This window comes from Callithrix jacchus, chromosome 1 (genome assembly GCF_049354715.1).
Source record: "Callithrix jacchus isolate 240 chromosome 1, calJac240_pri, whole genome shotgun sequence".
Classification (NCBI taxonomy): domain Eukaryota; kingdom Metazoa; phylum Chordata; class Mammalia; order Primates; family Cebidae; genus Callithrix; species Callithrix jacchus.
In genome coordinates this window covers 73,396,081-73,421,561 of record NC_133502.1, presented here as the reverse complement: position 1 = coordinate 73,421,561, position 25,481 = coordinate 73,396,081, and the positions used below count along the sequence as shown (strand labels likewise).

The following is a 25,481-nucleotide window of genomic DNA, read 5'->3' as shown; positions in this document are numbered from 1 at the left end:
GCACCAACATCCAATGCACATAAACACAGAACCCAAAGAGCGCCCTTCCTTCTCAGAAATCCTGCCACGTAAATTCAAAGGAAGAAAATGTTTTCCCGGTGGCTCCAGTAACACAGAAGGCTCCTCTCTCACAAGGGAGTCAGCACGTCACCTTCCTACCAAAAAAGGGAACGAAACTCCAACCCAGGCATCTCTTCCTCAATGATAAAGAGACCAGGCTGGACCAGGAGACAGTCATGTGCTTGCCCAAAGCTCCGCTTCCCCCAGGGCCTGCCTCATGGAGGGCAGCCTTCTTCTTCTTTAGTTAACTTTGGAAGTGGAGAGCGCAGGTGATGGCTGCTCATTCCAGGGATCTGGTTGTGAAACAAGAGGCTGTAGCAGCAAACTCAGGGGATGTGTGGCTGTGGGGGGAGGTCGAGGACAGTAATGAGCGTGACCTTGTCTCCAAGACGGGTGGAAGCAGCCCGCAGATGGCTACTCAGACACCTTCAAGAGGAGGTATCGGGATGGCTTGGGAAGGCCCGAACGGCAGGCCTTGTTGGCAGCCAGGGCACAGGGGAAGGAGTCGCCAACAAGAAGGGCAGAAGCACATCTTCTGCTTCACCAGGAAAAATGGACAGAATGGATATGCGGGGTCACCCGGTGTGCCGTAGACTTTTACACTCACTTCTACACTTACGTCACCATTTTGCCCATCCTCCCACACTTGGCATCTTTCCCTTTTTCAGACACAAAGCCAGGATATTTAAGTGCGGTGCTTAGATGGTTTAAATGTACACACTTATTTATTTGCCTTGCTCCCCAGATACTTGATGGTGATGTACAAATATAAATGCATAGCTCTGTGCTGCACAATGAAATAAAACTCAGGTGCGAAAAAGAAGGCAGAAAGAAGCACAGACATTGGAGGGTGGGGGCTGGTGGGTGGTGGCTATCCTTGCAAAAGACAGGAAGTGTCCTCATTGGAAGGAGGTAGAGAAAGACCCAGAAGGTGTCTCCCAGAGTCTTATATATTCCTGAGCTCTTAAATTATCTCAGCAGGGAGACAGAGCGAGAACAGAAAGAGAAAGAGAAAGACAGACAGACATACCCTCCAAGAAAACTAAGCACTGGCCATTGGCGAAGCCACTTCTCCAGCACCTCAGAAATCCCTTCATGATGAATCCCACAGACCAAGACAGCCCGTGAGAGAGACCAGATTCAACATCACATTTGATTCCATCTGTATTTCCAGAGTGTTGGGAAGATTTTGCAACATAAATCTCAGCCTGCCTATGTCTTCTGAATGAAATTAATTTTTTATGACTTTTTAAAAATGAATCAAACAGTAGCCTCACTTTTCAGGCAGTGTGGTAGGAAAGCCTTCATGCTCAAAGGAAATCTCACAAAAATAGTTTAATCAAAGAAGCAAAATGACAGTCGACAACACTCCTGAGCACCATGAGCTGGAGACTTCAGTTAAAGTATCCTCAGCTTCTGCAGGACAAAAGCCAGAAGTAATTTTAAATAGACCCAGATTTATTTTATTATAGATCAGAGTCATGGCAGGGGTTCGTAAAAAGGTCCATATGTCGATTGTTACTGTAAAGAGCTTTTTTTTTAAAATGTATGTACTCCATTAAAAAGCATCTTCCATCCACTCTCACCATTTTTCTTTAACTTTGGAGGTTGTATTAGTTCCCTAATTGATATGGTTTTGTTATGTCCCCAACCAAATCTCATCTTGAGTTGTAGTTCCCATAACCCCCACATGTTGTGGGAGGGACCCAATGAGAGGTAATTGAATCATGGGGGTGATCCCTCCATGCAATTCCCATATAGTGAGTTCTCATGAGATTCGATGGTTTTATAAAGGGCATCCCTTCCTCTTTTGCTCCACACTTCCCCTTCCGGTCACCATGTGAAAAAGGATGTGTTTGCTTCCCCTTCCACCATGATTGTAGTTTCCTGAGGCTTCCCCAGCCATGCTGAACTGTAAGTCAATTAAATCTCTGTCCTTTATAAATTACCCAGTCTCGGGTATGTCCTTATTAGCAAAATGAGAACAGACTAATACACTAATGTTGCTGTAATAAACTATCAAAAACGTAGTCCCTGAAGACAGCAGGCATTCTCTATTACCTTACAATTCTATAGGGAATTCCTAACAGGTCTCACCGTTAGGGCTAACATCAACATGTCAGCAGGAGCAGTTCCTTCTGGAGGCTCTAGGGGAGAATCATTTCCTGCCTTTCCAGCTTCTAGGGCCACCTGCATTTCCTGACTGGTGGCTCCTTCCTCTACCTTCAAAGCCAGCAACATCAGATTGAGTCCTTCTCACATCCATCACACTGATGTCCTCTCTGCCAATCTCTTCCACCTACAAGGACCTTCATTATTACATTGGATCCCACATCGGTATTCCAGAATAATCTCTTAAAATCAGTGTATTAACAACTACAGTTCCATCTGAAACCTTAATTCCCCTTTGTTCTGTCAGGTAACATATTCTTGGGATCTGGGGATTCAGATATAGACATCACTGGGGTATTATTCTGCCAACCACAGAGGTCCTTGAAAGAAGAAAAAATAAAGGTCATATGATTGGAAAGGAAGAAATGTAACTGGATTTATTCAGAGATATGATAATCTTCATGGAAAAATCTAAGGAATGTACAAAAAGCTGCTAGAACTAACAAGTGAATTTGGCAAGATTGTAGGATACAAGTTCGATTTTTAAAAATTCATTGGATTTCTATATACTAGAAGTACATCGAAAGTTGGAAATTTTCAAAGCACAATAAAATACTGGAAAATTAGAAATGTTTACAATTACATTGTAACATTTACAATGACATCAAAGAATATTAAATACTTAGGAATAAATTAAACAAAAGATGCACAAACTACAAAACAATCCTGAGAAAAATTAAAAATCTAAATAAATTGAGAGGTATACCATGCTCATGAGTCAATATTGTTATGATGTCAATTCTCTTGAAATTGATTTAGAGATTTGGTGAAATCTCAAGTAAAGTCTCAGAAGGTTTCTTCATTTTTGTAGAAATCGAGAAGCTAATTATAACATTTACACGGAATGCAAAGGACCTAGAACAACTTTGTTTGTGGCCAACATAATTTTGGAAAAGGAGAATGAGGTTCGAAGACTAACACTACTCATTACAAGATTAACTATAAATCAACAGTCATCAAGACATTGTGGCATTAGTTTAAGGGGCAAAAACATATAGATCAAGGGAACAGAATAGTGAGTTTAGAAATAGATCCACTCATGTAAAGCCAATTAAAATTTTGGCAAAGTTCCCAAGGCAATTCAACGAAGAAATGATAATTTTCTCAACAACTGGTCCTGAAACAACTGGATGCAAATTTGTCCCATGCAAAATTGACACAATTAAACGCAACCCCTACCTCACACTATAGAAGAAGACTAATTTGAAATGGATCACAGATCTTAATGTAAAAGCTAAACTATGAAACTTCTAGAAGAAAACATAAGAGAAAATCTTGGTCACCTAGGGTTAAGCAAAGATTTCTTAAACTGGACCCAGAAAAAACAAGAACTATATATTAAAATTTAATAAATTGAACTTTATCAAAATTAAAAACATATGCTCTTCAAAAGACACTGTTAAATGAAAAGGCAAGCCAAAGACCGTGAGAAAATGTTTGCAAATAATAGAAAGGACTTCTATCCAGAATATATAAAGAGCTGTTACAATGCAAAATGAGAAGATAAACAAGGTAATTTTTTTAAATGATCAAAAGATCTGAGCAGACAGTTCATCAAGAAGATATTAGATGGCAAATAAGTCCATTAACAGATCCTTATTATCATTGTTACAGACATTAAGGAAATGCAGTCAAAACACAGTGAAGTGTAACTACACACTCACCAAAATTTAAAAGTCTGGTAATGCCATGTGCTGTCAAAGATGTACAGAAACTGAAACTTTCACACATGGCCGGAGGGAGCATAAATGCTGCAGCCACCTCAGAAAACCGTTTGGAAAGCAGTTTCTTAGAAAGTTAAAGCACATATTCATCACACCACACAGCAATGCTGCTGCTTGGTGTTTGCCAAGAGATGAAAATAACGTCAACAGAAAGACTTACATATAAATGTTTGTAACAGTTTTATTCATAATACCCAAATTCTAGAAGCATCCCAAAAGTCCACTGTGGCTGAATGAGCAAACAAATTGTTGCACAGCCATTCAGCGGAACGCAAGTCCACAATAAAAAGGAGAAAATTACTGAATCACTTAATATGGATGAATTATAAAAGCATGGGGCCGTGGAAAAGAAGCCACGTACATGAGACTAGATACTGTATGAGTTCACTAATATGAAATTCTAGAAAAGGTCAGGTAACAAAAGCCCATCAGTGGTTCAGGGGCTGGCAGACAGGGAAGGTACAAGGGAAGTGCCTGGAGTAATGGAAGTGTTCTCTATTATCATTGCTGTGGTGTGTCTGCTTAAAATTGTTGAATTTTATTGGGTTATACCCCGATAAAACTGACTACATTGAAAGACAAAAGTATTTTTAAGCACATTCCAAATTTAAGGTCACTACATTGAAAGTTGAAAGGAAGATGATACTTTGTAGATCATGTTAATTTAAACCAAAATGTCCAACTCTCCGCCCGCAGACCGCATGAGACCCAAGGCGGTTTTGAACGTAAACCAACACAGATTTGTAAACTTTCTTAAAACATCATGAGTTTTGTTTTGTTTTGTTAGCTCTTCAGCTGTTATTAGTGTTAATGAGTGTATGTGTGGCCCAAGGCAATTCTTCCACCAGTGTGGCCCAGGGAAGCCAAAAGATTTTAAACCCCTGTTTAAAAGGTTTAAATTTTAACACCAAGCAGTTTAAGGTTCCCAAAGCAAAAACTGGGGGCACACTGCCATCTAGTGGTCAAATTCCTCAATTACAACATTACTCTAGCTTACCACAGGGTGGAGGTTTATCCCAGAAATGCCAACACTGCCGTTTGTTTAAAGATAATGCTATCCGTTAATTTGAAAAAGTTCAGTAACACATTTATTTATGACTTCAAAGTGATTTTATAACATTTAATATCTATTAATAATAAGAAAAGTTGGAAACTTTAAGAAGGAGAGATTATTACCTACCTTTGAGCAACAACAAAAATCTACTTTAAAGACATTCACGTTTTTATTAGGAAAAAAAATGACCTGTTCTGAACATTATTATTTGCCATTTATCTGGAATTTTCAGCCAGTAAAAAATATTTAAAAATAAATAAAACGGAAATAGGATGTGTAATCACATAAAAGAAGGAAATAACCTTATCACAACTGGAGAATAGTGGAATAATACACAAAACACAGAGAATCATCTTAAAATTCATATAATGTATTAAGTGATTATGTGTAAGATTAAATGTTACAAAATTAATAGCTTTTCTATAACACAAAAATCACAGAATATAAGCTATAGTGGGGGAGATTGTCCATTAATAATAGCAGAAACAAAAATACATTAAATGCCTATGATCTTCAAAGCAACATAGAGAAAGCAAGGAAGAAAACCTTCAAATCTACTGATTGAGGTACAAAAAAGATTTATGTGGTGAGACATGTATTATTCCTTAATGGAAAAACTGCATTTATCCTACATGTTTTGTGAAACTCCAGTCAAAATTGAGTACAGTATCTTTTTAGAACTTGTTCATATAACTGAGGTTAGACTAAATACTGCAAACGTGTACAGGCATTAATAGTAGAATACACCGTGGTGCATGCCTTTTCTTTTAACTTTGTATACTTGGCAAAACAGGGAATGCATTTGTTTTGAGACAGAATCTGGCTCTGTCACCCAGGCTGGAGTGCAATGGTGCAATCTCAGCTCACTGCAACCGCTGCCTCCTGGGTTCGAGTGATGCTCTTGCCTCAGCCTCCTGAATAGCTGGGACTACAGGCATGTGCGACCACATCTGACTAAATTTTGTATTTTAGTAGAGATGGGATTTCACCATGTTGGCCAGGATGGTCTTGAACTCCCGATCTCAGGTGATCCGCCCACCTCAGCCTCTCAAAGTGCTGGGATTACAGGCTGCACCTGGCAGAATGTATTGCTTTGCAACTTGCCTCTTACAAAGAACATTAGCATTTTTAGATGCATTTGTGTAACTGCCTACAGTATTGTGGTGTAGGCTCATACCCTAGATTGTTCATTCTTCTGCGAATGGGTATTTACACTATCCACATTTTTACAATACAAGCAGTGTAAATGTAACCATTCTTTTTGTCTCTCCTGGTGCACAGGTGCACATGTCTGAGCACAGACTTGCTAGGTCACAGGGCATGCACGGAGCTTTCCAAAGAGTCACTGCCCAGTCCCCAGCCACAGAAATATCTCCTCTTGAAAGACTAGATATTAACATATGATACCGACTAAACTGTGCCTTCCTCTTCATTCTAATGTGGAAGCTTCACTCCTAGAGGGATGGTATTTGGAAGCGAAGCCTTTGGGAATGATGAGTGTTGGATGAGGTCACAATGGTGGGGCCCTCATGACAGGATTAGTGCCCTTATAAGAAGATGAAGAGACTCCCCCCAACCCCTGGGCACAGTGAGAAGGCAGCCTCTGCAACCCAGGAAGGGGCCCTCACCAAGAACCAAGTGTCCCAGCCCCTTGATCTTGGTCTTTTCAGCCTCCAGAAGTGAGAAAATACTTTTCTGTTGTTTAAGGCACTCTGTCTATGCTATTTCATTACGGGACTAAGAACAGCCTAATACAATATGCCTCAGCTGTAAAACTGTATTTCATTGGTGAGAACTAAAATTGTACTGTCTTAATTCAGAAATGTTCACCAAAATATGTTGCAGGTTCTGATAGTATTTTCCATTTTTTAAATTTGTATTACCAATATTTTTCTATAAATTTTACCCTGAGTATAATATGTCAAATACTTTATTATAACTGGCTCATAATGTTATTTTATGTTTTATCATTGATGATTATAAATTTCTTTTGTATTTGAACTGTGAACATTATCAGGATAAAATATGTATTCAATGCTTTCAACTTTTAATGATTGACATGGGTTGAATATTTGTCTCCTCCAAAACTCATGTTAAAATTGAATCCTGGTTGGGAGCGGTGGCTCACACCTGTAATCCTAACACTTTGAGAGGCCAAGGCAAGTGGATCACTTGAGGTCAGGAGTTCAAGACCAGACCAGCCAACACAGCAAAACCCCATCTCTACTAAAAAAAAACAAAATAGTCTGGTGTGGTGGCAGGAGCCTGTAGTCCCAGCTACTCAGGAGGCTGAGGCACGAGCATTGCTTGAACCGGGAGGTGGAGGTTGCAGTGAGCCAAGATCACACCACTGCACTCCAGCCTGGGTGACAGAGCTGGAGACTCCATCTCCAAAAGTAAAAAAGAAATTTAATCCCTAATGTGGCACTACAAAGAGCTGGGGAATTTAAAAGGTGATTGGGTCATGAGGGCAGGATTAATCTATCCAGGGATTCATAGGTTACTGCATTAATGGCTTATGATGGGAGTGGGTCTGGTAGTTTTATAAGAAGAGAGACCTGAGCTGACACGCTCAACCCCTTCACCATATGATGTCCTACAACACCTCAGGACTCTGCAGAGTCCCCACCAGCAGGAAGGCTCACACTAAATGTGGCCCCTTGAGCTTCATCCTTCTCAGCCTCCATAAGTACAAGCAGTCAGTTCCTTTCTTTATAAATTCCCAAGTTTTAGGTATTCTGTTATAAGCAATAGAAAATGGACTAAGGACAATGACTTTTTAACATTGGCATCCAACATTTATGTCATTAGCAACAAAAATGAGCCACTCATTTTTCTTGAAATTAGCAATCTATTTCATTCCAGAAACAGATATCTGTTTTATTGTAAGGTACTACAGGTTATCCATTTTTCCGTACCTGCTGAAAATTAATTCCAAAAATTCTTCATCAGAAATACAAATCTCTTCTGAATACATTCAAAAACATCACATATTCCATCAGTGGCATTTGTTCCTAGGAAAGAGACCTTCCTAAAAATCCTGCTGTTCAGGGTGCTGTACCCTGTAACCTCATGGTGCCAGGTGGCTGGGAGTGTGCCTTTGACCCTGATCTTGTGTCCTTTGCTTCCTTAATTTATTTTTTATTTTGCTGGAGGGCATCCAATAGCAGCTTTTTCAGAAAACGTATCTGCAAAGTGAGCTCCTCGGGAACTTGGACGACTGAACATGTCATTTTTGCATCCTCCTGGAGCACTCACCCTTCAAAGTCTAGGGTCTAAGTGGAATGTTCCCTGGGATCGGGGAATCACATTCTCATTGCATTCTAGCTTCCCGTGTTGCTGTTGGGAAGACAATTAGTCCTTAGCTTCGGTTCCATTTCTCTCCCTGTGAGACTTGATCTCAGTGTTTTGACGTTTCAGGATTTGTGTTTTACCAAGGGTCTCTTTCCTTTCATTTTGCAGGGACTCAGTGAGTTTTTTCAAACTGGAAACTCTAGTCCATCTGTTCTAGGAGTTTTTAAATGCATTTCTTTGATAATTTCCTTTTCTCTGTTTCCTTTGATCTCCATTAGTAGAATTTGTTCACATCATGAAACTCCTGGGTTAATCCTCTAATGTTCTTCACTTTCTTTCCCATTTCCTTTCCATATTCTTTCTTTGTTTTGTTTTTTTCCTTTAAGACAAAGTCATGCTCTGTCACCCAGACTGGAATACACTGGCGTGATCTCAGCTCACTGCAGGCACCATCTCCACCACACCTGGCTAATTTTTTTTTTTTTTTTTTTAAATATAGAGACAAGGTCTCACTGTGTTGCCAAGGCTGGTCTCAAACTCATGGGCTCAAGCAATCCTCCCGCCTAGACTTTCCAAAGTGTTGAAATTCCAGGTGTGAGCCACGGTGCCCAGGTTTCACTTTGTATGTCTATCGTCTGGGAGGTATTTCCTATTCTCCCATCATTTTTGACACAATTTTCATTTTCATGTTCTTTTTCTTTTTTCAGTTTTCAAGGCCTATTTTCATGCTAAGAATGTTACTTTTTGTTTTTTCCCAATTTTATTTATTAGCGGCAATATCTTCATTTGGGAATACATATTATAGTTTCTGTAAAAATTTATTTTCATTTTTACATTATTTTTCTTTTCTCCCTCCTGTTAATTTCTTTCTCTTGAGTCTTCTCACTGTTCCTTCTGTTAACATTCTTTCTTCAAATGTCTGATTCTTGGCTGTCTGGTTTTAGAACGAGGTGCTGAAAAGCTGAAGAGTCGGCCTCCCAAAGTACTGGGATTATGGGCTAAGCCACCCAGCCCAGCCTGGCCCTGCATTTTCATACTTTCAATAACGTGCAATACTTCGCAATGAAATACTTTATTTTTCCAAAAATGAAAAGATACAACCTCTTATTTCAAGAAAAGCAAATGGCTTACTTCGGTTGTTAGTAGATTTTACTCACAAGTTTGATCACCAAAGGTTGAAAATGATAAACACTTATTTTATCAGAATGGGCAGTGGTAAAGTTTATGGTTCAAATAAAGAAAACTTAATAATCATCAGCATGAAACTGTGTAACAATATTATGAATCAGCTACATACAATAAAGCATTTGGGAAAATGCCTATCATAGAATAAGTCAAACTAACATTTAGAAGATACCATCACAACCTAAGAATTTTACTGTATAGTTAAAAATAATTTGGCATTTTCCATCATCATACATTTAATAGAATGTTAATATCAATGTGAGCATATCACTACAATCTAAGTTTATGGAATCAATTTCTTACAAAATATATATCTCACTGAAATAAGAAAACAATTTTGGTGAAAATATATAAATCAAGACAGTAAGAGTTGAATAACCAATGAAACTTAACTCTTTGGCATAAAAATTGTAATAATTTACTTAAAATGTAAAATCCAAGATTTTTTAAGATAACTTAGAGGTTTCATGATGCTATATCTGGAAGATATCATACTTTACCGTCAGTGCACACAAAACATGGTTTCAACAAGAAATATTTACATAAATAAGTTATTTAGTTTTGTCTAGGTGGTGCAGTGTAATATTACAGAGAAAACACAGCTTTCCAGCCAGAAGGTAGAAAGAATAGGTTGGCTTAATTTGTTACCAACCACAACACTGGATTTTTTTTTAAATCTGTGAAAAGTGTAATAAAAATTATAAATCATCTTACATTATATCTTTCCTCGATAAACTTTATGTTTTCTTTTTTATTTTTGTGACGGAGTTTCCCTCTAGTTACCCAGGCAGGAGTGCAATGATGCGATCTCGGCTCACCGCAACCTCCGCCACCTGGGTTCAAGCAATTCTCCTGCCTCAGCCTCCTGAGTAGCTGGGATTACAGGCACGCGCCACCATGCCCAGCTAATTTTTTGTATTTTTAGTAGAGACGGGGTTTCACCATGTTGACCAGGATGGTCTCGATCTCTTGACCTCATGATCCACCCGCCTCGGCCTCCCAAAGTGCTGGGATTACAGGCTTGAGCCACCGCGCCCGGCTGTAACTTTATGTTTTCAACCAAATATCAAATCAACCTCAGAGAGGAGTAAGTAATATGTGTGGAAAATGGAAATTAAAATAATGAAAAATGGAAAGCTATTTAGGCTCCAGGGTGCGGCTGCAGACAGAGTGGGAACTTTGCTGGGCTTTGCCGTTTCACCTCAGTAGAAATTGTGAAGTGAAAGTCATTAAACATTGGAAAATGAAAACTTTTCTAGAGATGTGGCTTTATTTGAAGAAAGTTTCCATTGTTAAAGCTAATAATAGATTAATCTGAGGAATGGTAAAAGTGACTGAACATACAAAACACAATGAAAATCTTCATGAAAACAGAGCAGACTGTCACAGCACTGATGGACTGTGATATTCCAATTGAAACAAAACAAATGGAAATATCAATTCTAAGAGAAAAACCATTAGGTTGCCTGAATGCATTTTACAAAAATGCACGCACTGTATAATGATGAGAATAGAGAATGAATACATTGAATTCTTTTTTAAGAGACAAGGTTGCCCAGGCTGGACTTGAACTCCCTAACTCAAGCCATCCTCTTGCCTCAGCCTACAGAGTTGTCGGGATTACAGGGTCACACCATCATGCCCAGCAAGACTACATTGAACCAAAAGTTCCTTCAAGTTACTGAATCATAAAATTTGACTGAATGACAGATTGTGGGTTGAATGTGAGTTAATAAAATTAGGCCAACTGAATAAATCTTTCATACCAATAAGCAATTTTCATGTACTTAAGATGGTCTTCTCTGAACAGTGGTAGAAGAGCTAAGCGCTGTCGAATTCACTGCAGCCAGTTCAGCAGAATCTGAGCAAGGTTCCCTCTCATGAGCAATACTGTGGAGAGCAGGAGACCCTCCAGGAGCCAGCCCTCATCTACGTAACGCGATGGTCACAAGAAGGCTCAGTGCATCTTCATACGTTCAATCAAGGTTCAGACATGGGCCCCATTTGGTGACATCTGGAAGCAAACCAAAGATTGTGCCAGTCATTTCAAAACTACATCAGATGACTCCAACATTCTTAGAATGTTTCGCTAAATTATTTGCACTACTGATTTCATCACTCGACACAGTTTTTATGTACAGTTCAGTTTATTTGGAAAATAAGAGAATATATTTTTACTTTTGAGTTTCCATATCGATCTATGCATCCTTTTGCCTGCTGGCCCCTCTCGAAGTCAAGCCTGACCAAAACCCATCTTGAGAGTCATTGCTTCCTTCATACAACCCTGGGATAAAATGCTATTAAGCAGGAATTGCTTATCAGTATGGCTCTTTAGTTGCAAGCTAGGGAAACTGAATCTGGTGAACTTAAAACAAAAAATATTGGAAGGCTATTCAGTAGATGGTCATAATGGAAAAGCTGGGCAGCCAGGCTATATTAGTCTGTCCTCACACTGCTAGTAAAGACACACCTGAGACTGGATAATTTATAAAGGAAAGAGGTTTAATTGACTCACATTTCAGCATGGCTGGAGAGGCCTCAGGAAACTTGTAATCACGGAGGAAGGGGAAGCAAACACATCCTTCACAAATCAGCAGCAAGAACTGCTGAGCCAAAGAGGGAAAAGCCTCTCATAAAACCAACAGGTCTCATCATTCACATTCATGAGAACAGCATGAGGGTAACCACCCCCATGATTAAATTACCTCCCACCAGGCCCCTCCCATGACATATAGGGATTATGGGAGCTACAAGTCAAGATTTGGGTGGGGACACAGCCAAATCATATCTTGAGAAGCTTAAGGTCTTGAGAAGCTTAAGGTCCTCAGCAGAAGGGCCCCGTCGGTCAGCTCTCGGGAACTTTCTACAGGAGGGCTCACTTCCCACCCTTCTCCATTTTTGTGTGTCTCAGTTCAAGATACAAATTTCTATGAAAGAACCAGATTAGCCAGCTAGGGTCCCATGCTCACTCCTATAGTTAGGGTGGTCTGTGTGCTCTGATCTGGAACTGGGGACAGGGCACTTCTCTTGCCTAAGGAAAGGTAAAGGGATGCTGAGCTCGCTGTTCCCGGGAGGGCTGGGTTTTAACGGCCCTGTGGGGACAGAACAAGGGCTTCGTCCACAAATGTTGGAAAATTGTAACTGGGATTGCCATATAAAGCCCAGGACCCTACAAGAGCTACACACTCAGTGGCAGAAGATATTAGAAAAAATCCACCCACTGGTAAAGGGAGACAGCAAGAAAACATGTCTTTCTTGGTCCCAGCTCTCAGCTGGAAATATTCCCTCTGGAAAGTTTATCATCTCAGATCTTAGTATGAGTTTGGCCTTTGAATGTATACTACTCAAATCATCCAGGAAACCTCAAGCCAAGAAATGAATGTCCCTGGTTTGGTGGCTCCCCAGAAACATGAAAGAAGTAAACTCAATGTCTCTGAAAGGAAGCACCTCAATCCAGACCCCACAGAGTTCCCAGATTAAAGTCCCACCAAATATGGGTTCACAATCCAAAATTGCAAAACAGGTGATCCATGAGCTCCACAGGCAAGAGATGGCAGAAATGACAAACAGCAGAGGTCATCTCCCCCAAACTACAGATCTTGGAACTATGAGATCCAGAATAAAAGGTAAGTTGGGGAGAGAGATCAAAGAAGGAATTGAAACATGAAAAAGGAACAAAATGCTACGAAGAAAGTCAATGATTATTTGGGTCAGGTATGAAATTCTTTTTCCACTCTGCTTTTCTTCGTTCCAAAAAACTGAATGCAGATCTATTGAGTTATAAGTTGGTAATGTGTTAAAATTATTTTTGACAATAGATCACTATGTGTTTATTTGATGTGTCACAGAAGTAGTACAAAAACATAGTGAATTACCTATTTTTTACTTACTATGTCTATACGCATATGCTTGTATATATGAACAAAGTGTCTTAGTAAGTACAGAAAGAGACAGAGATAGAGACAGCTAGAGATGGAGATAGAGATCCAAAATATGATTACAAGCAATGGTCAACTCTATCATACTTCCACAGTAAGTGCTCTTCTCTTACAGATATCTGAACTAATTGAACTAAAAAAAGTCCCACCCATGTCAAAAAAATTAATTTCTAAAGAAAACTTTACTCTTTGTGTTTAAAAGTATTTTTCACAATGTGTAATACATTTTTATTGCTTTGCTTTAATAATTGTACTACCAACTAAATCCAGAAAAAAAAATCTATATTTTAAATTTTGGAAACTACAATCATGAGGAATTTTATTTCAATTTCTATTGAATTATTGCATATGTTCCTGTATTAGTTTCTTAGAGCTGCCATACCAAATTACCATAAAATTTGTAGCTTAAAACAACAGAAATTTATCTACTCAAAGTTCTGGAGGCCAACAGTCTGAAACCAAGATGGCAGCAGGGCCACACTCCCTCCGAAACCTCCAGGGGAGAACCTTCCCTTGTCTCTTCCAGGCTCCGGTGGCTGAGGCATCCCTTGGCTTGTGGCCACATAACTCCACTCCCTACCTCTGTCTTGATGTGGCTGTACTCCCTCAGTGTAGGCCTCTGTTTCTCAACTCTCCCTCTCCTTTCTCTTATAGGGATACTAGTTATTGGATTCAGAGCTCCTCCTAATCCAGTATGCTCTCATCTTGAGATCCTTAATTTAATTACATCTGCAAAGACGCTATTTACAAATAAGGTCACATTCATAGGTACCAAGGGTTAGGACTTGAACATATTTTTTGGTGGGACACAGTTCAACCCACTACAGTTTCCAACCATAAAAAAATATGTCATTTGGCAGGTTGTGGGGGGCTCACACCTGTAATCCCAGCACCTTAGGAGGCCAAGGCAAGTGGATAACTTGAGGTCAGGAGTTCGAGGCCAGCCTGGCCAACATGGTGAAACTCTGTCTCTACTAAAAATACAAAACTTGGCCAGGTGAGGTGGCTCATGCCTATAATCCCAGCACTTTGGGAGGCTGAGGTGGGTGGATCATGAGGTCAGGAGATCAAGACCATCCTGGCCAACATGGTGAAACCCCCTCTCTACTATAAATACAAAAATTAGCCAGGCGTGGTGGCAGATGCTTGTAATCCAAGCTACTTAGGAAGCTGAGGCAGGAGAATCATTCGAACCAGGGAGTTGGAAGTTGCAGTGAGCTGAGATCCCACCACTGCACTCCAGTCTGGCGACAGAGGGAGACTCAATCTCAAAAAAAAAAAAAAAAATTAGCCGGGCATGGTGGCATGCACCTGTAATCCCAGCTACTTGGAAGGCTGAAGCATGAGAATCACTTGAACCAAGGAGATGGAGGTTGCAGTGAGCTGAGATGGCGCCACTACCCTCCAGCCTGGGAAATAGAGTAAGACTCAGTCTCAGACAAACAAACAAACAAACAAACAAATACATCATTTCGGACAGAAGTTTGTGAGAAAATCAGGATACAAATATGAGTTCAAGAAGGATACTGATGACCTAAATATGTAAACTCTGTACATATGTAAAATGATGTAATTATATAAAATTTCTGACTATTAATTTTATGGATTTATTTTGTCAGGTCCAGTGGCTCATGCTTGTAATTCCAACACTTTGAGAGGCCAAAGCAGTATTGCTTGGGACCAGGAGTTGGACACCAGCCTGGGCAACATAGTGAGATCCCATCTCTGCAAAAAACATGTTTTAATTAGCCAAGCCCTGGTGGTGTGCATCTATAGTCCCAGCTACTTGGGAGGCCGAGGCAGGAGGATCACTTGAGCCCAGGAGGTTGAAGTTACAGTGCTCTGTGATTGTACGACTACACTCCAACCTGGGCAACAGAGTGAGACCTGATCTCTTAAAAAATAAATAAGTAAATAAAAATAATGCATGCCTTTTTAAAGAGAAGAAGATGAGGGTCAACTTTACTCCATACTAAAAAGTACATTCTTCATAACTCTATAAGCTTATGATGACATTTTAATTTTATAATATACAATGAAGTATATGGTTTTTCACAATTCTTATAGGGACTAGTAAAGAAACTTGGTTTTGTTTTGTTTTTTGAGGCAGACTTTCACTCTTGTTGCCCAGGCTGGAGTGCAGTGGCATGTTCTTGGCTCACTGCAACCTCTACCTCCCAGGTTCAAGCGACTCTCCTTCCTCAGCCTCCCAAAGTGCTGGGATTACAGTGAGCCACCACGCTGGGCCTAGAGAAAAAAACTATAGCACGCCTGCCATGGGAAGTCTGGGGCCTCCAAAGGTGGGTCAGGAGCCCCCATGCAAGGAGGGGGAAGAATCTGATCTCGGGGCAAGGGAGATGGTGCCAGGAGAAAGAATTACCCCCTGGGAGCCTGGTGTACCCATTCTCCAGCCTCAGGGGACTAGCCTGTACCCTAAATAGGGACTGGTGGCGGAAGGAGGCACCAATATGCCAGGCTCTGGCCTCAACCAGAAAAGGGTTTCTTTTGGTTTTTGTTCTTAGCCAACATTTTTATCCCCCTCTCCTGTCCCAGCCTTCAAACAAAGCTGGCTCTGCAGGCTCCAGGCCAGCTGCAATGGGCTGACATTATGGAGCAGAAAATTACCTCCAAGAGCTTGATGACGTCACCAGCATAGATCAGCAGGAAGTAACCAGGGCCTCAGACCAACAGAGCCAGCTGTCAGCCAGCAGAGACTGGCTGGAGGCTTGTCCCTGCCATCAATGAGGGCTCCCTCTGGCCATGGCATCAAAAGTGGCAGGTGAGAAGCCCTCTCCTTTGCCCTCTTGTGAGTGGCTGGCTGTCAGTGTTTCCCACTTTCTCTTCCCTCGGCCTCCAAGACACTCCACTTCTCAGAGGCCATGGTTCCCTGTCTGTGTGGTGTGGAGCCACACGTCCTGGTGCCTGCCTAGGACAAGAGTCCTGTGGGGCTGCAGCACAGCCTCGGCCACGTGGGACAGAGCCGAGGCTACTTTGCCAATGACCTCTCCTCCGTGGTTATTTCCCAGGGTGTCCTCTGCAGTTCTGGGGCAGCTCTTCACATTAGAGATGCAAAAATGCCTAAAGACATGCCCTGTGTTTTGGGGCCTGTACAGACCGAGATCCAAGCGCCCCTTCCCTCCTTCCCCATTCAGCAAAATTAAACGCGACGAGACATGTGAACCATTGTGCAAGGGACAAAAGCAGAACCGATACTGGTGCTTTTCTATCTGATGATATTCACTGAGCCCCTCGGTTCTCCCTGCACATTTCCAGGGCTGAACATTGTGAAAGGAAATTAAATCTTGAGATCCCAAACTCATTAAGCCAGAGTGAGAAGTCAAGTTGGGACCTGGATCACCCAAACCTGCCTCCCCCTTTTTGGTTCCTAAATAAAATGACTACAAGATAAAAAGCTACATGCTTCCCCCATATTTTGCCCACAGGGAAATTCTTAGTGAGCTGCAAGATCTTTTAACGTGTTTCTGTTAAAATTTCACCATGGCAATGTAAATCGATGGCTTATGTCTACAGGTACATCACCTCGCTGCACCCCAGACACAAATCCATATCTGATCATTCTCTTTCCCCATTTTTTCTATATTATCTTATGTAAAATGCAGATTCTCTGCATTTTTCCTCTGCCCCATTTGTCTATATCATCTTATGTAAAAAAGAATTAAAAATGCAGATTCGCTGAGCCAGACAAAGGCATGAATGACTATTTTTCCCTACCCACCTCTTACGTGATAACTGTGTGCTTCTCAATACTCTGCCCTTTCCCCTTTAAATTTGGAGCCTTCAAAATCATCTTCGGAGAAAGGCATAGACCTGTCTCTTGGGCATGTCCTTAACTTTGGCAAATAAAGCTCCTAAAAGGATTGAGACTTGCCTCATCATTTTTCTTGATGGACAACATAACGCAGCCAACCCAGGTCCCGGACCTCATGCAGGTTCTTCAGCCCCAGGGGCATGGGCAGTGGCCTGATGTGAAGTCATTTTGTTCATGATGGAAAAGCTATTCCCTTCCCAGCTCTCAAGCTGTGGGACAATGTCATCAGGACGGCCCATCCAGGCGTGTGTGTGTGTGTGTGTGTGTGTGTGTGTGTGTGCACGCGCACAGGTGTGTGCGTGTGCATAGGTGTGCTGAGGGGCAGGAGTGTGGGTGGTGGTCCTGCCCTTGGGATACTCATCATACTAATACTCTGATTGCTACATCTTGTCATCTTCAATGCTTGTCCCTGACATCTCTTTCTGTCACTGAGATGCAATGTCACCAACATACATTGAATCAGGACTGACAGTGTCGGAAACAGACGAGTTAGACCACATATATATGATACTTTTAATAACTGAACTGTTCACTTTGGGAGAAATAAAAACCTAATTACATATATTAAAAGAAAGGCAAGCCAGCCCAGGAATGATGTAACACAGTCATTTATTAATGGTAAGTTTCATTGGGGAGGTGATGGATTCCCTAATTGTAACTCATAACTAATGTTTTAATGATTTTAAAATTTTTTATTATTGTAACAACTCCTAAGCAAGTAACTATAGAGGAAAGAAGCTGTCACAGAAGAGGCCATGAAAAATATGAGTAAGTTAATCTGGAATTTAAATATTGTGGGCAGACCACAACGTGGTTAATCCTTAGCCTGACCTCCTCTCTAGGGAACCAAACAAAATGTACTGAAGTGGAAAAGATAATTTCTTAAACTGATAACTGTGGTCTTAAGGAATTCTGTAACTATGACACCCAAGTCATACCCAATCCTTTTTAAAGCCTTTCTCCAGCTCCTGGGGCCCTTTGCAAATTGCTCATTAACTCATTAAGGGTCGCACAGTGCTGGAAGGAACAAGAGCTGTTACAGCACGTCAGCATCTGAGGCTGGCCAGCTTACAGGCCTTGGAGAGACTGAATTTCATCAGGAAGGGAGGAGGCCAGGGAGCCAAGGGCAAAAGGAAGTCCTTCCGAGGAGGGTTAATGGAGCCCTCGTCCTGTGACCACGTGGTGGCAGCCCCGGGAACCTGGGGTGGGAGGAAGGCACAGCTCTGGACTTGGGTGCAAGCTTGACTGTTGGAGATGGGTTTTGAGCTCCCTGCATCAAGCCCCATCCCTGATAAGAGCAAGCAGCCTCTATAAATGCTAATTGAATGATGGAGATGGATTCTATCATTAATAACTTGGGCACTTTCCATAGCACAAAGCCAGATGTCCCAGGACAAAGCTTTGGGAACCATGAAAGCTGCAGGGACTGAAGAGTCCCTCCAGCAACCAAAAGCAACCACACCCAGAAGCAGTGATGAGGAAAGTGACTGCCAAAAGCACATCCACACAGAACTAAGAGCTGGGAAAATATTGGCTACCAGGGTGGTAGCCCCACACAGCTACTAAGCCCTGGAAATGTGGCAAGTGTCACTGAAGAACTGAATTCTACATTTTAACTGAATAAAACTTCAATAGCATCTACCATCTGTGACTGTCAAATTGACGGCATAGCTCTAGGGCAATGGCAAGCCACCAGGCATGTGAGCAGGAAGATGACACCATTGGATCTGCATTTGACCCGTCCAATCTGCACAAAATGTCTGATTTTGTGCCATGGGAAGTGCCCAAGTTTTTTGTGTTTTTAACAAAAGGTAGAAATCAAAATTGCATTTGCAATATGATCCATATTTTGACAATTTTATATACATTTGTTGGAAATAGATGCTCGGTGTCTCAAGGAAAAATTAGCACTGAGGCAAAGGATTTTTCAGCGATGCAATTTTTACTTCCTGGACTGCAGGAGGGTAGCTTTGCTTGCCATTGTGCCACAAGAGTACAATAAACAAAGAAAAACACACAAATTTATTCCTTACGCATCTGGGGTCATCCTTACTGCTGTGTCTGATCTCCGTTGGCCGGAGCCAGACTTCACAATCTAAACTAAAACTCAATTGACTAATAACTTAAAACTTCTCTAGACAAGTAAAAGCAATGTGGGGCTGGGACATGCCTGTGAGCATGTCCGGCACACATGTCTTGGTTAAAGCACAAGGACATCGAATGTACTATATGCCTGTAAGCATGGCATGTCTAACAGCTACATAGGATAGGGCTTAATGAAGAGTTATTAGCATATTTATTCTTTAACAAGAAAGGAAACTTTAAAAAGGAACTTTTCTACTTCCCACAACATTCATACTTACATACACATATACTGAACAGTCTGGGAAAAACTGCAGCAAAATATCATCATAGGTTAAAACTGTTATGGGACTATAAAGTTTTTTTTCCTGTTTATGCTTTTCTCTATTTTCTATCTATATTACAACAAGCATAACACACATTTTTCAGAAAATAATAAACATCTTTATTTTTCTAAAATTATACTGTCCACTTTTAAAAGCATTTAATTACAACCATCAAAAACATGAAAACAACCCAGATGTCCATCTATCTGCAAATGGATAAACAAATTGTAGCACATCTATAAACAAAAGACCACTCGGCAGTGAAAATCAGCACACACAGCGTGGATGAGTTTCCAAAATGTCACGCTAATGTAACATTTACGTGAACTATTCCTGGAAATGTGGGCATGAGCAAGTCAAAAGTTTGGGTTTTGTTTTTTTTAAGAGCATCTAATACGACTGGTACACCTGATTGCAACAATCTGAGCACACTGCCAATTTTGAACAGGAATCCAAAAAATAGAAAGTTTGAGTTTTACTGAGCATTTTTCATTTTTGTTTTATTTATTTATTTTCTTGAGATGGGGTATTGCTCTGTCGCCCAGACTGGAGTGCAGTGATGCAATCTCAGCTCACTGCAACCTCTGCCTCTGGGACTCAGGTGATCCTCCCACTTCAGCCTGCTGAGTAGCTGGGACCACAAGTGCACATCAGCATGCCCAGCTGATTTTTGTATTTTTTGTGCATGCAGGTTAATGTCTGCTAACAAGGACATTTCCGCTCCTGGTCTGAGAGCAGGTCTTGACTATAGCCATCCAGTTTCCCGGCACACCTGGGCACATTAGCATATTAACCAAGGACAGAGAAGAGACAGGGCTGGGGCCCCTTCGGGTGTGAGCTGGAGAGAGCCTTTTACAGCCTGTGCCCAAATCTCAGAGTGACAGCCCATCACCTTTGCCCTGCAGGAGGAACTCACACAGCCAGCAGGGGACAGAGCCTGGCCTGATCCCACCCCTTTCCCACTCTACCTGCCTCCCTATCCAGACCACCCCAGCTGAGAACACTTGCACTGTGGCCATGACTTTGCAAATACTCCCCCTGGGTGCACATTGAAGAGCACCCAGGGGCGGTATTTCCAGAATATATTTCCAAAAAGATTGCACAGGTTACATACATCTCTCATTGCAGTCACACAAAGTCCTGAGGCAGCAGGGTGTTCACTCTTCCCTGGAGTTCTGGTAGGTGACCCCCAATGGCCCATGCCTTGTGTCATCCCCTTCCCTTCCATGTCAGCAGGACCTACAGCTCACTTGTAACTGATAAAGCAGGGCAGAGGTTGTCCCTCTGGGATTAGGGTGCAGGATGTAGAAGGCTCCCTCCAGCTCACATCATCAGGAAGCTCCTGCAGGTGGCCTTGCAGAATGAGCTATACGGTGAACTGCCCATGAAGAAGACCATCTTGCAGAGGGCGGCCTCTAGCCCACAACCAGTGAGAAGTTGATGAAAGGATCTTTCAAACAGCTTTATTCTCATGAATTTAAAGTCAGAGATGAAAGACACAGTCCTAGGAGAAACAAAATCTACCAAACCTGACCCCCACACAAAAATGGTATATATGAATAACTGTATAACTTATAAAGAAATGAAATGTATACTTCAAAACCCTCCCACAAAGATTACTCGTTAGGGGAGAAATTCTTCCAGAAAGTGGTAAAAGAGTGAAGAGTTCCCACACAGGTCGCACGGCCTGCGTGATTGTGCGCCCTGAATCCAACGAACAGTGAGGAGAAAGGACAGTTGCTGGCTGATCTCGCTTACAAATAAAGGCACAAAATCCCCAACAACATATTAGCAACCTGAACCCAGCAGTTTATAAAACAGGGATAACAGACCATAACTAAATTGAACGTGTTCCAAATTGAAGTATATTGTCATATTAAAAATACAAAGAATTTTAGTCATATAAAATCATTTTAATAAAGGCAGAAAAGTATTTAATAAAGTTCCATCTATTCATTGAGAAATAAAAATAAAATTCTAAGCCCCACAACTGAGTGAATCGACCCCTTCCTGGCCAAGAGGACCCCAGGGTTAAAAACTTCAATGTTATAAAGATGCCAATAATCTAGAAGTTGACCTGTACATTAAATGTTTCAATGTGATTTCATTCAAATTTCCTGTGTATGCGTGTTGGGGCGGCGGGTGTGTGTGTGTGTGTGTGTGTGTGTGTGTAAAAACTGAGTTTCTGGCCATGACGGGATAGGAGGTCGGACCCACCTCAGTATGCTCCCTTCCTTATTAATCTTTAACCAGAATTATTTCCTAAGGAATAGGCAGAAACTAGCTCTGGAAAACAAGAAACAGACAATCATTAGCCAATCACCTGAGGCCTCAGCCAAATGATCTCTCCCTTTTTCGCTTTCGTCACCACTGACAAATATCCCTTTCGGAAAACTGACCATCTCTTGAGTAATTTGGGTCAATTTACAGAGAAACCGCAGTGAGGGTTTTTTTGTTCTCCATTTCACCTTTAGACATCAGAAGACCTAAAACTCCACCCATGGATGGTGCCAACACTGCCTGTTTTTAATATGTGACCCATGAAAATGTGTGAGGCTCAACTGTGTATGTTTTGCCTGTCATGAATATTCATGACTCCTCCCATAATGTGTTGAATATGCATACTTAGCCAGCCTGTTCAGCATGAATTCCTGACTTACTCTTCCCCTCCCTCCAAGCATCTGCTCTCGGTGTGGATGCTGTGCTTCCCAGCCTGCAGGATAGCTGACCTACGGCTGCAACCCTTTATGAGAAGTAAAACTCTCCTTTACAAATTTATGAACCTCGTGATTCTTCAGTTCACATCATATTTTTTTCAGTAAATATAGGAAAGTAGAAGTAGAACAGGTCCTTTAACTGATAAAAGGTAACTATAAATCCATAAATGTTTATTTGATAGTCAAATGTTGGGGCCAGGCACAGTGGCTCACACCTGTAATCCCAGCACTTTGGGAGGCCAAGGTGGGCCAGTCACCTGAGGTCAGGAGTTCAAGACCAGCCTGGACAACATGGTAAAACCTTGCCACTACTAAAAATACAAAAATTAGCCAGGCGTGGTTGCACGCATCTGTAATTGTAGCTATTCGGGAGGCTGAGGCAGGAGAATCACTTGAACCCATAGGGTGGAGGTTGCAGTGAGCCGAGTTCACAGCACTGCACTCCAGCCTGGGTGACAGAGTGAGACTCTGTCTCAAAAAAAAAGTTGAAATCCCTTCCTCTGGGATTGGGAGGAAGATGGGTGCCACTCTTGGCTGATCAGCACTGTGCAGAACCCTGTAGCCAAAGAAAGGCAAGACCAGGAATAAAGAGTGCAAGGATTGGAAAAGAAGAAATAAAACAGCCTGTAACATGAAGAGTACGATTGCCTAGGATGAAGATCCAAGAGGGTCGACAGGAAAATTGTTATAATTTAAAAGTATGTGTAGCAAGTTTCCCAGATAAATATCAAAATTCAGAAATCAGTTATGCATCTGCATACTAGCAAGAAACAGAGATTTATTTTTAAATATATCACTTAGGATTATACCAAAAGTGTCAAATGCTTGGGAATAAATATGATGAAAGATGTGCAAGCATCTATATAGCAAAACATAAAATGACCTTAAGAAATTTTTTAAAGACCTAAATAAATGAAGAGCTATACCATTTCTGTGGATGAAAAACTTCAACGTTATAAATGTCAATTCTCTAGAAGTTAATTCATAAATTCAGTGTGATTCCAGTTAAATTTCCAATGGGTGTGTGTGTGTGTGTGTGTGTGTGTGAAACTTGACAAGCTGATTCTAAAATATGTGAAAATGGAAGAGCCAGGACATTCAATAAGGTTGGAGGACTTGTGGTAGTGGACATCCATTTATGATAAAGGCTCAAGAATTAAACCAGTGTGATACTGGCTCAAGGATAAAAAAGGAAAATCAGCCAATGGAGCAGAATAGAACACACAATGACATCACAAGAATATGATTGTTGATTTCTGAGGAAGGTGGTCCCACAGAGAGATGGGGTCTTTCTAAGGAGTTCTATGGACGTGAGGTCAGACATGACCCGTGGCCGCTGCCTCCCACAATTCCAGGCACACTGAGAATCTATGTAAAAGGCAAAACCCCAGAGTTTTGGGTTACTTTTAGAAAGTAACGTAGAATGTCTTCGAGACCTTGGGATTTCCAAAGACTTCTTAAATTGGATGTAATAAACTCTAACCAGCAAAGAAAATACTGAGAAATAAATATTTCTCATTAAATACTACATTGAAATGAAAAGCTTTATGTAGCAAAAGAAACTATGAAGAAAGCAAAATAGGCAAAGCCAATGGTAGTATTTAGAGATGGTGCTGAGAGGGTAGGTGATAAGGGAAGTGGGAGGGGTGACCATAAGCAGCTGAGCAGCAGGAGGAGGATGAGGAGCTTCACAGGCAGGAGGCACCGGAGGACAGGAGAGCACTTGAGGCTGGCCACGTGCCATTTCTTGAATTGAGTGGTGTTTATATGAAGGTACAGTTTTTAACAATTTATTAAGCCATAACTCATGTTTTCTGAGCTTTTCTGAATGTGTAGCATATTTCACAACAGAAAAAAGTAAAAACACATACATAAATATTTAATTATTTAAAAAATCCACTTGGACAGTTTAAGTAGATTGGTTTCTTAAAATGAATAGTAATGACATGTGAGCTCTACATATTTTTTTTTATTTTTTGGGGAACACACAGGGTTTCTCTTTGTCACCCAGGCTAGGGTGCATGCCATGATCTCAGCTCACTGCAACCTCCACCTCGCTGCAACCTCCACCTCCCAGGTTCCAGTGATTCTCCTGCTTCAGCTTCCCCAGTAGCAGGGACTACAAGTGTGCGCCACCACACCCAACTAATTTTTCTACTTTTAGTAGAGACAAGGTTTTGCCATGTTGACCAGGCTGGTCTCGAACTCCCTGCTTCAAGTTATCCACCTGCCTCATCTTCCTAAAGTGCAGGGATTACAGGCATGAGCCACTGTGCCTGGGCTGTAAGCTGTATTGTTTTAAGAAAAGAAAAGACTCTGCAGGAGCTCATGGAGGAGAATGTGCTGTCTCTCCAGGCCACCCTATTACATTCAGGAAAGGTGCTCACGCAGCAACTCAGATTCAGCACCTGCAGTTAAAAGCCTCTTGCTTCATTAATGTCTGTCTGCCTGGTCTCTGCAAGGATTTTGCTGAAATAAACATCAGCTCATAAAGTCAAACATGCCTATTTGTGACTGCTCCACCCTGCACTGTGCAGACCGCAATGAGATGCCCATGTGTCCTGGAGAGACAACTCAGCAAGACACAGTGACAGGGAAAGTCATCTGACCAGGGGAGTTATTTTCCTTGATGTCTAATTCTTCCAGTCAGGTGGCAAAGCAGTCAGTAAGGAAGAACAACACAAAATGAAAAATTCCATTCTGCATGCGGAAAAACCCAGGGTTTTCAAGGACACTGTGACCAAGCAGGGCAAAGGGTGCTGAGCAGAAGCAGAAGAGCCCACAGGAGCTAGGAATAGCCAGGTTGCTGAGCCAGTGGGACACCCACGTCTCTACATGGAAACCAGCCTCCTAGGAGCTGGTTCTGGTGTTTACTGTTTGGGACAGTCAGATGTCCCTGAAAGTAGCTCTAAAGCTGGGATAAAGGTCCCAGAGCAAAGAACTCAGTTAAGAACCCCCTGAACAATTAACACGGAGAACAACCTTGCTCAGGCCCCTGTGTGCAAAAGGACTTGATGAGCTTCTAGAGCAAGAGGTTGCTAGGACTGTTGATGACTCCATGATACTTTCATCATCTCCAAAAGCCCAATGGCACACACAA

General features: G+C 41.4%; 1 long non-coding RNA gene across 1 annotated transcript in view; it reads right to left on the bottom strand.

Moving 5' to 3' along the window:
• Positions 1-10,740: 10,740 nt before the first annotated feature.
• LOC144581465 (uncharacterized) overlaps positions 10,741-25,481 on the bottom strand; it is a 29,472-nt gene continuing 14,731 nt past the window's right edge. Inside the window, exon 2 of the long non-coding RNA XR_013532326.1 lies at positions 10,741-11,503. This is a non-coding gene — a long non-coding RNA (uncharacterized LOC144581465). The remainder of the gene's footprint in view (positions 11,504-25,481) is intronic.